This window comes from Panicum virgatum, chromosome 7K (genome assembly GCF_016808335.1).
Source record: "Panicum virgatum strain AP13 chromosome 7K, P.virgatum_v5, whole genome shotgun sequence".
In the NCBI taxonomy this organism is placed as follows: Eukaryota; Viridiplantae; Streptophyta; class Magnoliopsida; order Poales; family Poaceae; genus Panicum; species Panicum virgatum.
In genome coordinates, this window is record NC_053142.1 from 21221700 (window position 1) to 21231730 (window position 10031).

Sequence of the window (10031 nt, forward strand, 5' to 3'; positions counted from 1 at the left end):
ATAGATAAAGTTGTGAACAAAATGGAAATTGGTATTCGCTTGCTAAATAGGCTAACTTGGCTTTGTTTTCTTGTCTTTGTTGATATGAAAACAGGGTAGTGTATGACTGGTTTCGATCTGCCGCAAAACTTTCATTCCGATCCAGAGTCACTTTTGAGGAGGACGCGAGCTCGTCTCGTATCACCTCGGAGATCACTCTCGGCAGTCGATCTAGTCATCGCATCATCGTCAGCTCCTAGAGCTATGGCCCAGAAGATACTCCGTGATTACTCTGCTCTGTCTGCTAACCAGGTCCCTACCGGGCCCGAGGTTAACACCGGAGGAGAAAGTTTCGAGATCAAGACGGGTCTCATTATGATGGTGCAGGCCAGCCCATTCTGTGGCAAGGCCAATGAGGATGCCGGCTCTCATCTCCAGCAGTTCTTGGAGCTCTGCAGTACTTTTGTTATCATGGGTGTATCGCAAGATGCTATCCGGCTCCGTCTGTTCCCGTTCTCCCTTTTGGGGAGAGCGAAGCAATGGTTTTATGCTAACAAGGCTGTTGTGGATACTTGGGACAAATGTGCCAAGGCATTCCTCTCGAAGTTCTTCCCGACGGGCAAAACCAATGCTCTTCGTGGTCGGATTTCGAACTTCCAACAGGCATCAAATGAGTCAATTCCGGAGGCTTGGGAGAGGCTTCAGGAGTACATTCTAGCGTGTCCGCACCATGGAATGGATAATTGGCTCTTTTGACGCTCCTTAGCGCCCCAATTTATATACCGCAAGCGCACGGGATTGTGTAGCTTTTCCCTTAGAGTATTCCCTCAAGGTTTATCAATCCACAGAACCAAAGATACAAGAAACAATCTACTAACATAGAGAATCCTTTGTGTTGAGATGGTGTAAAATGAATCTAATCTACTAAAAACAACAACCACCGAAGGTAGCAAGAGAAAGTTAGAGATAACCAATCTAGATCACCTAGATCATGCATATGTTGTAGTTCAAGCCAGATGTAGTGAAGCAAGATAGATGTGAATCTCAATGAAAAGCATCTTTAAACCCAAAATCTCCAACCCGATCCTTCGATACCCTATCTACTAAAGCAACGCCCTGTAACGACGCCCCCCTTTGGACGAAAGCACCCTGAAGCAAGTCGAACCCCCTTTGGTAGTTCCGCCATGAACCTCTAGCCACCATGACTACAAGATCATGCTAAGCGATCTATCTCGATAATAGATTTAGGATGAAGCAAACCCAAAGAAAAGAACGAAATCGAAAGAGAGAACATGGTCGCTAAAAATTCAGAATCACAAGTAACTTCACCATGAATGATTGTACATCACAAGATCACCACCGGGGCCCTACCTTAATCTTGATGATCCTAGCTCCAGAACTCCGACGTGGTCTTCTTTGCAAGGTTCCCACATCGGCTAGGGAAGCCCCTAGACAACTAGCACGACCCTCGGCTCTCCGAGAGGTGTCCCTCTCTCTTCTCTTCTCCTTGGCGTCGTCTCCCGAATGATCTTCTTCGTGAGACTGGGGGAGGGGTCTCTAAATAGCCTCAGGAAATCCTAGGTCGAAGGGGAGGCCGAGACTCCCTGAAAAGGGCCTGGGCCGGCCGGCTCAATGGGCCCAGGCCGGCTGGCCTGGCCCATTTTCTCGCCGCCTCGCGTCCTCCTTTCTCCCCAAGTCTTCTGGAGTCTTCTGGAGTTTATACCTTTCACGATTGCACCCCGTTGGACATCGTTATCTTCGAGATTTCTTCGAGGGAAAGGATAAGATGGAGAATCCTTCCTTGAATCTCTATTTGCTTTGCTTAGCCCCGAAGTATCTCGATCTCATCTTGTGGGCTTTGTCCTTTGGGCTTCATTATAGGGTGGATGTGTATGAACGGATCTCGATCTCATCTTGTGGGCTTTGTCCTTTGGGCTTCATTGGAGGGTGGATGTGCATGAACGGGCTTCTAGTCGTCATGGCCTTTGGTCCTTTGTTTGGGCTTTGGCCTTCGTCTTTCTTCGTGTTATTGCGTAATCATGGGCCTTGTCATTTCATGCTCGAAAATTGGTCAAAAACCTGCAAAAATGAAGTACCTCCAAAATATATGTGCAAATGCGAAAATGACCAATAATCGGGCCGAGGTTAGGATGGTTAGTGATTTTGATACTAAATTCATGCCATTATCAAAGTTAAACAGGGGATAAAATGGATACTTAAGGAGCGCCAACATTCCCCCCATGCTTAAACATTGCTCGTCCTCGAGTAAGTCTTTGATAAAAATCAGTATTGCCTTTCGGCGTCCAATCCCTGCACTTGATCATACACGACAAAACACAATGCTCCCAATAATATTTTGCAGTTAATAGTTCAAGTTTTAACCAGCTTTTTCAATGTGGAAGGTAGATACAAGTTAAATGCTTCACCACAATTATTAAACACATGCTCTCAAAATTAATCAAGTCTCAGAATTAAGAAAGTAAGTTCCATAAATAATGCTAAACCAAGATCAATAATTTAAACCTCATTGCAATTTCCTCATGGAAACTCTCAGCTCATCTTGTCTCTCAAACTTGATAGAACTTTCTCCTTTCTTTCTCTCATATATATGTGTGAGGCTTTATCTGGAGCTCTGGAAAGGTTAGTCCTAACAAAAGATATTATAATCAAGATATTATCAAAACAAGAAATACTTCTTATGGATTTACCGAGACTCGTCAAAAAGACCATTAGAAAATAATTTCTTTGTTGAGAGGGAGAGAATGGAACACACACTTTAGATGGTGGACATGTGCAAATGGCAACGGTTGATCCCAAGGCACAACTGATGTCCTTGTTATCGGATTGCACATGGTTGGAATAATTGAGTATAGAATAATTTTCAAAGGACTTGGAGTTTAATGAAGCAAACGGAACCGAGGAGCTTTTCATCATCATTTTTTTCTTTTCTTTTTTTCTTTTTGCTCCTCAGAACCGTTGGCAACACAATGCATTTACTCCACCTCCCCCCATGCTTGAACGTTTGCTTGTCCTCAAGCAATGAAGTGATGATAATCTGATGGAGTGAGTGCACAAAACTCGTATCAATTCTCTGGACTCAACTTTGGAATTCAATGGGGCATCTCCTCGGAAAAGATTGAAGCCAACAGAGCAGGAAAAGGCCCAGGCCGGCCGGCCTAGGGGTGTTTGGTCGGCCGGCCTACTGCCTGTAGGCCGCCACTTCTTCGGATTTTTCTGCTGCGAACTCTTTGATGCTTCCCAAGCTTATGTTTTACTAAATTTTGCTCTTGATTCCATTGTTTTGCCGTCGAAATAATAATATATACTCAATATATAGGTTGTGGTCCAGGAGGTGTTTCACAAAGAGATGTTTTTGGTTAAGGGTGGATATCCAGCGAGGTTTGCGATGTTCCCGGTGTAGAAACTCACAATGCATGGATAGAATGGTTAGCAAAAGAGAGGTACACAAAAATACGGAATGGTCAGCTTCTTAGTCACGTACCAAAGAAGATAATTCTTGAATTAATTCACCTGAAAATAAATCTTGCTCTATGGTTTGTCCTAATATAACATTTAGGCTTTTAGAAGGGTAGAACAATTGCAAAAGGTATCATTGACAAGGTTAGCTCAAAATTAAATCCGAATTAAATTTTCCTTGACAAGCTTAAGTAAGAGAGCAAAAATAGAAAGATGTGGGTCTTAATTTATCATAACCTCCACAATTGAATTAGCCGGCAGTTAATTAATTTTTCAGATCATGTTAGGGAGAGCATTAGTTTAAACATGCACAAACCAAGCACAAGAAAGTAGATAAGGCGGCAACGATCATCATATTTTAACATGGCACAAACTTTCTATCATCATTACTAACCATAACATTAAAGCGTGGGTGATGCATTTATTTATCATGGTGATGAAAGCAAAAGAAAGCAAATTGCACACATGCTGAAAAAAATAAAACAGAAAATTGCTACGCACACACAAGCTTGCACACATGCTGAAAATAAATGAAAAAGAAATAGAAAAATTCAAACCACACGTGCGAGTATTTTATTCATGGTCTTGTCGTCAATCACTCTTCTTGATTGCCTCTTGCGTTGTATCCTTGGTCATAATATTGTTGAAATGCTCCTCCATCAAATTGTTCCGGTGGCGCTAGGCCTAGAAGTCCCATTTGATATGCAATTCCCGCGGTTCCATCTTCTAGTTGGCTTGTGTGCCTCCGGATGGCGTCTATGTCTTCCACGTTTCTTTCTTGCATAGACACCCATGATTCTCATTCCTTGTTCCGGTTGAGGGAGGTCAAAAAATTGTGCTCCAAATGACGGGTCGGGCATCTCTCCTTGGTATGATGGGGGTGGGTAGCCATAGTTGCTAAATGGTGGGGGCGCCGGGTACACCGGTGGAGGCGCCGCCATACCATGCACTCATGCTTGATCTTGGTTTTCTTCCCATTGACTCGTCCATCCTTGCGGGTGTCCTTGTCCACTTGATGCACCTTGAAATTCATTCCTCCAATAAGCGGAACTTGATGGTGGAAGCTTTACTTCTAAATTTTCTTGTTGTGCCGACGCCGATGTTCCTTCAATCAACCTTCCTCCTTTTGTTTTCTTCACCTTTGCTCCAATGTTTTCAACTCGCCAATCGGTCCTTCCTCTTGCGAAAAATTTAAGCCTTTGATCGGGGAGGGAAATATCCATCTTGGAAATAGTGAATCCCTTCTTTTTATCCCCTCCGATATAATGGCATTGTCTCAAATGTTCAATCCATATATCTCTTCCGGGGACATAATATTTTTGGATAACCGCTAACCCCGGATTCATGGCTCGGGCTATTAGTGTAAGATAACACCCCGAACCAACTTCTCCCGTGTCGGATGATGTTTCACAAATCCATCTTTCAACCATAATGTAGGTGGGATCAATCACTTGCTTTTTCACCAATACTGCATACATCCAATTCAATTCTTGGTCGGTGACCTTTGATTCTCTCATCCTCCCGAGAATTCTTTTGCTCACCCAAGAGTGGAATATTTGGAGGATCACATTACTTATATTCTTCATTTGGCGATTGACATCTTTTGCTATATTCGTCCAAAACTCATCGAGCTCTCCATCTTCGACTTCCACCATTTCATTTGCATTGCTTTTGAACCCGAGCAAACTCCCTATTTCTCCATAGGTGATGACTTTTTCTTCATTCTTGAGCCGAAATTTCAGACATGGCACTTCTTCATCATCCACCACCTCTGTTATTTTCTCTAGTGTCACGAACATCTCCAAAGCCACTTCTTCTTGCATGTCTACCGTAACACCGTCGGAAAATAACTTCCAACCGATGTTCTCCAAGAGCTTGTAGATGTCATGATGGAATCCCAACTTTACCAATGCTTCATCATCAAAAGCATAGTTTGCTCGCAGCCTTCCCTTCATGAACTTGAGCCTTTCTTCTTCTTCCATTGACAAGATAGTAAACTCATATTCGGAATGCTTGGGCTTGTATGGCGGTGGTGCGGATGACCTTGTCGAACGTCGTAGAGGAGGTGGCATCCCTTCAGTGAATATCATGGAGGAGCTTCTTGGGTCTCTCATCCCACCAAGGAGCAACATGTCGCTCCTCGGTGCGGGGTTGTCTTCCTCCATGCTCCGCGGAGACCCGAAGACCGAGTGCCTCCGCGAAGAACTTGCCGATGCGTCGGGTGTTGATGAACGTGTCCTTCTCCTCCCGGTGACGAACTTCATGAAGCCACTCATGGTGACTCTTTGGTGCACACACTCAAACATAAACACACCGGGGGTTTCTTGCCGGTGGGAGAACAATATATCAAAGAGTGGAGCAAACTAGGATTTGTGGTGAATTTTCTGAGATTTTTGGAGTTGATTTTGGTGGACGAATTTTTCAGAGCTCTAGCTTATGTTTCTGGGTGAAGAACTTGAAGAACACGAACAAGGAATTGAGTGAGGAGCATACCTGTGAAAGGGGAGCACCAAGGGACTTAAAAAGAGGCCAGGCCGGAAGGCCTACGGCCATGGGGCCGGCCGACCTAGGGTGTTCCTGGCCCTCCTCCACTTCATGATTCTCTGGTGACTTCCTGGCGCAATTTCTTGCCTCTGTCCAGTACATCTTTTATGCTTTGCACCATCCAAAAACCGTGCACCACTCCTTCCTTGTCCATGTTGTCCACTTGCAACATTATTTCTTCACTTTGTGTCATTCACTTTGTCCCATGCTTCATCATTCATCACATGGTGCCATCTTTGCTGAAAATTTCATGTCCTTCCCATGCATGGCTGCTCCCTTCTTTGGATCATTTGCATGTGGTGGTAGGTAGAGAGCACAATTCCTTCCCATGAATTCACTTTGATCAATAGATGTTAATCAAGCATATAAACCCTCTCCAAATCACGCTTAGATGTTGAATCCTCCTCTAACTTCGAAATTTCAGAATTAACTCAAAGCATGCAATGAGCTTAAATGAATAATTAGAGGGGAATCAAAACATCTTTACATTTGTAAGTCGAAAAATATTTTCTGACTACATTAATTTTGGTTGCACCGGAACCGTTCACTTTCATGAATTGATAGCGAACAATCTCGAATTCAACCGTGGGTCTTGGGTTTAGGTTCTAATTTTTGCAAAAATGAGAGAGAAATTTTTGAAAAAGGGAACAATTAAAGTTAGGAAAATTCTAGTCCTATGAAACTGAAAATTCTCTCTATGTTTGAGGGAACCTACGCATCAAGAATTTAAATAATATAAACATAGCGCGGCTCTACTCTTGTCTTTTATCTAAACTTGGTCCGGCCATCATGGAGAGGACGGTCGCCAAAAATAGGTATGGAAATTTGGATGTGGCTTTCTCAAGAAGAGGCAAATAAATCATAGGATGGCTCATGTCATTGGTTTAAAATAAGAAACAACATCGAAATGACCGAGCGAATAAAATCCAAATCGAATTGTTCGACCAAACGACCAATTGTTCAAAAGTTTATCATGTTCTTGCGTAGCAAAATTCTTGACTCACTTACCCAAATCTCTTGCGGGTTATCCTCTCGGCAGCTTATTCTTGACTCGACGAATGTGTTGAACTCCCGTCAGCTTTATTCTTGACTCGACGAACGGGTTGCCAGAAAAGCTTGTTGACGCTCCTTAGCGCCCCAATTTATATACCGCAAGTGCACGGGATCGTGTAGCTTTTCCCTTAGAGTATTCCCCCAAGGTTAATCAATCCACGGAACCAAAGATACAAGAAACAATCTACTAACATAGAGAATCCTTTGTGTTGAGATGGTGTAAAACGAATCTAATCTACTAAACACAGCAAACACCGAAGGTAGCAATTGAAAGTTAGAGATAACCAATCTAGATCACCTAGATCATGCATATGTTGTAGTTCAAGCCAGATGTAGTGAAGCAAGACAGATGTGAATCTCAATGAAAAGCATCTTTAAACCCAAAATCTCCAACCCGATCCTTCGATACCCCATCTACTAAAGCAACGCCCTGTAACGACGCCCCCCTTTGGACGAAAGCACCCTGAAGCAAGTCGAACCCCCTTTGGTAGTTCCGCCATGAACCTCTAGCCACCATGACTACAAGATCATGCTAAGCGATCTATCTCAATAATAGATTTAGGATGAAGCAAACCCAAAGAAAAGAACGAAATCGAAAGAGAGAACATGGTCGCTAAAAATTCGGAATCACAAGTAACTTCACATTGAATGATTGTACATCACAAGATCACCACCGAGGCCCTACCTTGATCTTGATGATCCTAGCTCCAGAACTCCGACGTGGTCTTCCTTACAAGGTTCCCACGTCGGCTAGGGAAGCCCCTAGACAACTAGCATGACCCTCGGCTCTCCGAGAGGTGTCCGTCTCTCTTCTCTGCTCCTTGGCGTCGTCTCCCGAATGATCTTCTCCGTGAGCTTGGGGGAGGGGTCTTTAAATAGCCTCAGGAAACCCAAGGTCGAAGGGGAGGCCGAGACTCCCTGAAAAGGGCCTGGGCCGGCCGGCTCAATGGGCCCAGGCCGGCCGGCCTGGCCCATTTTCTCGCTGCCTCGCGTCCTCCTTTCTCCCCAAGTCTTCTGGAGTCTTTTGGAGTTTATACCTTTCACGATTGCACCCCATTGGACGTTGTTATCTTCGAAATTTCTTCGAGGGAAAGGATAGGACGGAGAATCCTTCCTTAAATCTCTATTTGCTTTGCTTAGCCCCGAAGTATCTCGATCTCATCTTGTGGGCTTTGTCCTTTGGGCTTGATTGGAGGGTGGATGTGCATGAACGGGCATCTAGTCATCATGGCCTTTGGTCCTTTGTTTGGGCTTCGGCCTTCGTCTTTCTTCATGTTATTGCATGATCATGGGCCTCGTCATTTCATGCTCCAAAATTGGTCAAAAACCTGCAAAAACGAAGTACCTCCAAAATATATGTGTAAATGCGAAAACGACCAATAATCGGGCCGAGGTTAGTATGGTTAGTGATTTTGATATTAAATTCATGCCATTATCAAAGTTAAATAGGGGATAAAATGGATACTTAAGGAGCGCCAACAGGCTCATTCTACAAAACTTCTACAACGGATTGACACATTCATCCCGTGATCATGTGGATGCCGCTGCGGGTGGAGCTTTCTTCTCGCTAACAATTGAAAGAGCTACATCATTGATCGAGAAGATGGTTTCCAACCAAGGTTGGAGCGATGATCGCCTCCAACCGCGCCAGCGAGGTATGCACTCCGTTAAGGAGGCCGACATGCTCGCTATGAAAATTGATGTCCTCATCAAGAAATTTGAGGATTATTCCCAAGATAAGGCTCAATTGCAAGCACTTCAAGCCTTGGAAACTCGCATGACGTGCGAGGTCTGCGGGAATGTTGGACATTCGGGCGATAATTGGCCAGAAACCCAAGAAGAAGCTCTATTCCTCAATGGAAGCAATGGGTTTCATCTACAAGGAGCTCAGGGGTGGAATCAACCACGCCCATACTACCAAGGAGGTAATCGGAATTCGAATTCTTTCGGTCCTAACCAGCCTACCTTGAGAGATCTTGTCTACGGCCAAGCGAAGATCAATGAGTCCCTTCAAAAGAAGTTGGCCGTTATAGACAAATCTATGGAGACCATTCATGCCAAGATGGACGGATTCTCCACGGCTATGAAGAACCAGCTGAGTTTCAATAAGGTGCTAGAAACTCAATTGGCTCAATTTGCTGCTACTACACCTGCTGCTGAACTAGGGAAGATTCCAGGTCAACCCGAATCAACTCTAGAGAGCGTAAATGTCATCAATGCTATGTGGAAAGAGCCACTTAGCAGGACACCCCTCAGCTATGCAGAGAAGCTCACACGCCAAAGAAGAGGTGCGTGGGGCGAGTTAGCAGCAACAATAAGAGAAGATCCCGGAACCCCAGTGATCAGTTGCTCAATCTTTGATTATGAATTTGATCACGCCCTTTGTGACCTAGGAGCCAGCGTCAACATCGTGCCCAAGGTAACTTTCGAGAAGTTAGGCTATCCATCAATTTCCCCTATCACTATGTGTGTTCAGCTGGCGGATTCCACGATAAGATATCCAGAAGGAGTTGTGGAAAGGTTAATGGTAAAGGTCAAGAATACCTACATATTAGTGGACTTTGTAGTCCTTGATATGGAAGGAGATCTTGGAATTCCGCTCATATTTGGGAGACCATTCCTCAAGGATACAAATGCCAGAATTGATGTGGGGACAGAAAGAATTAGCCTCCGTATCATGGGAAAGACCATGAAATTCAAGTTCCAGAACAAAAGGGAGGTATTCCTAATTCATGATTATAGTAAGAAACAAGGGCTATGGGCAGAGCCCAGTTCGGATGATCAAGATTATCACCCCCATCCAAGCCAGCTTGGGAGGATTGGGAAATTCATACTCCACCAACCGAGCCAGTGGAAGACGACCAGAAGATCCCTGACTTCATCACCAACACAGTATGGGAAGATCTGGAAATTGTCTATCCTACATCCGAGGATCCTGTTCCTACGCCGCCTACACCACCAAAGAAGACCAAGAAGGT

General features: G+C 44.3%; 1 non-coding gene across 1 annotated transcript; it reads right to left on the reverse strand.

Annotated features, from left to right (window-relative positions):
* Positions 1-609: 609 nt before the first annotated feature.
* LOC120643219 lies at positions 610-716 on the reverse strand. The gene has a single exon (XR_005662909.1). It is a non-coding gene; the product is annotated as a small nucleolar RNA R71 (small nucleolar RNA).
* Between the last annotated feature and the right edge of the window lie 9315 nt (positions 717-10031).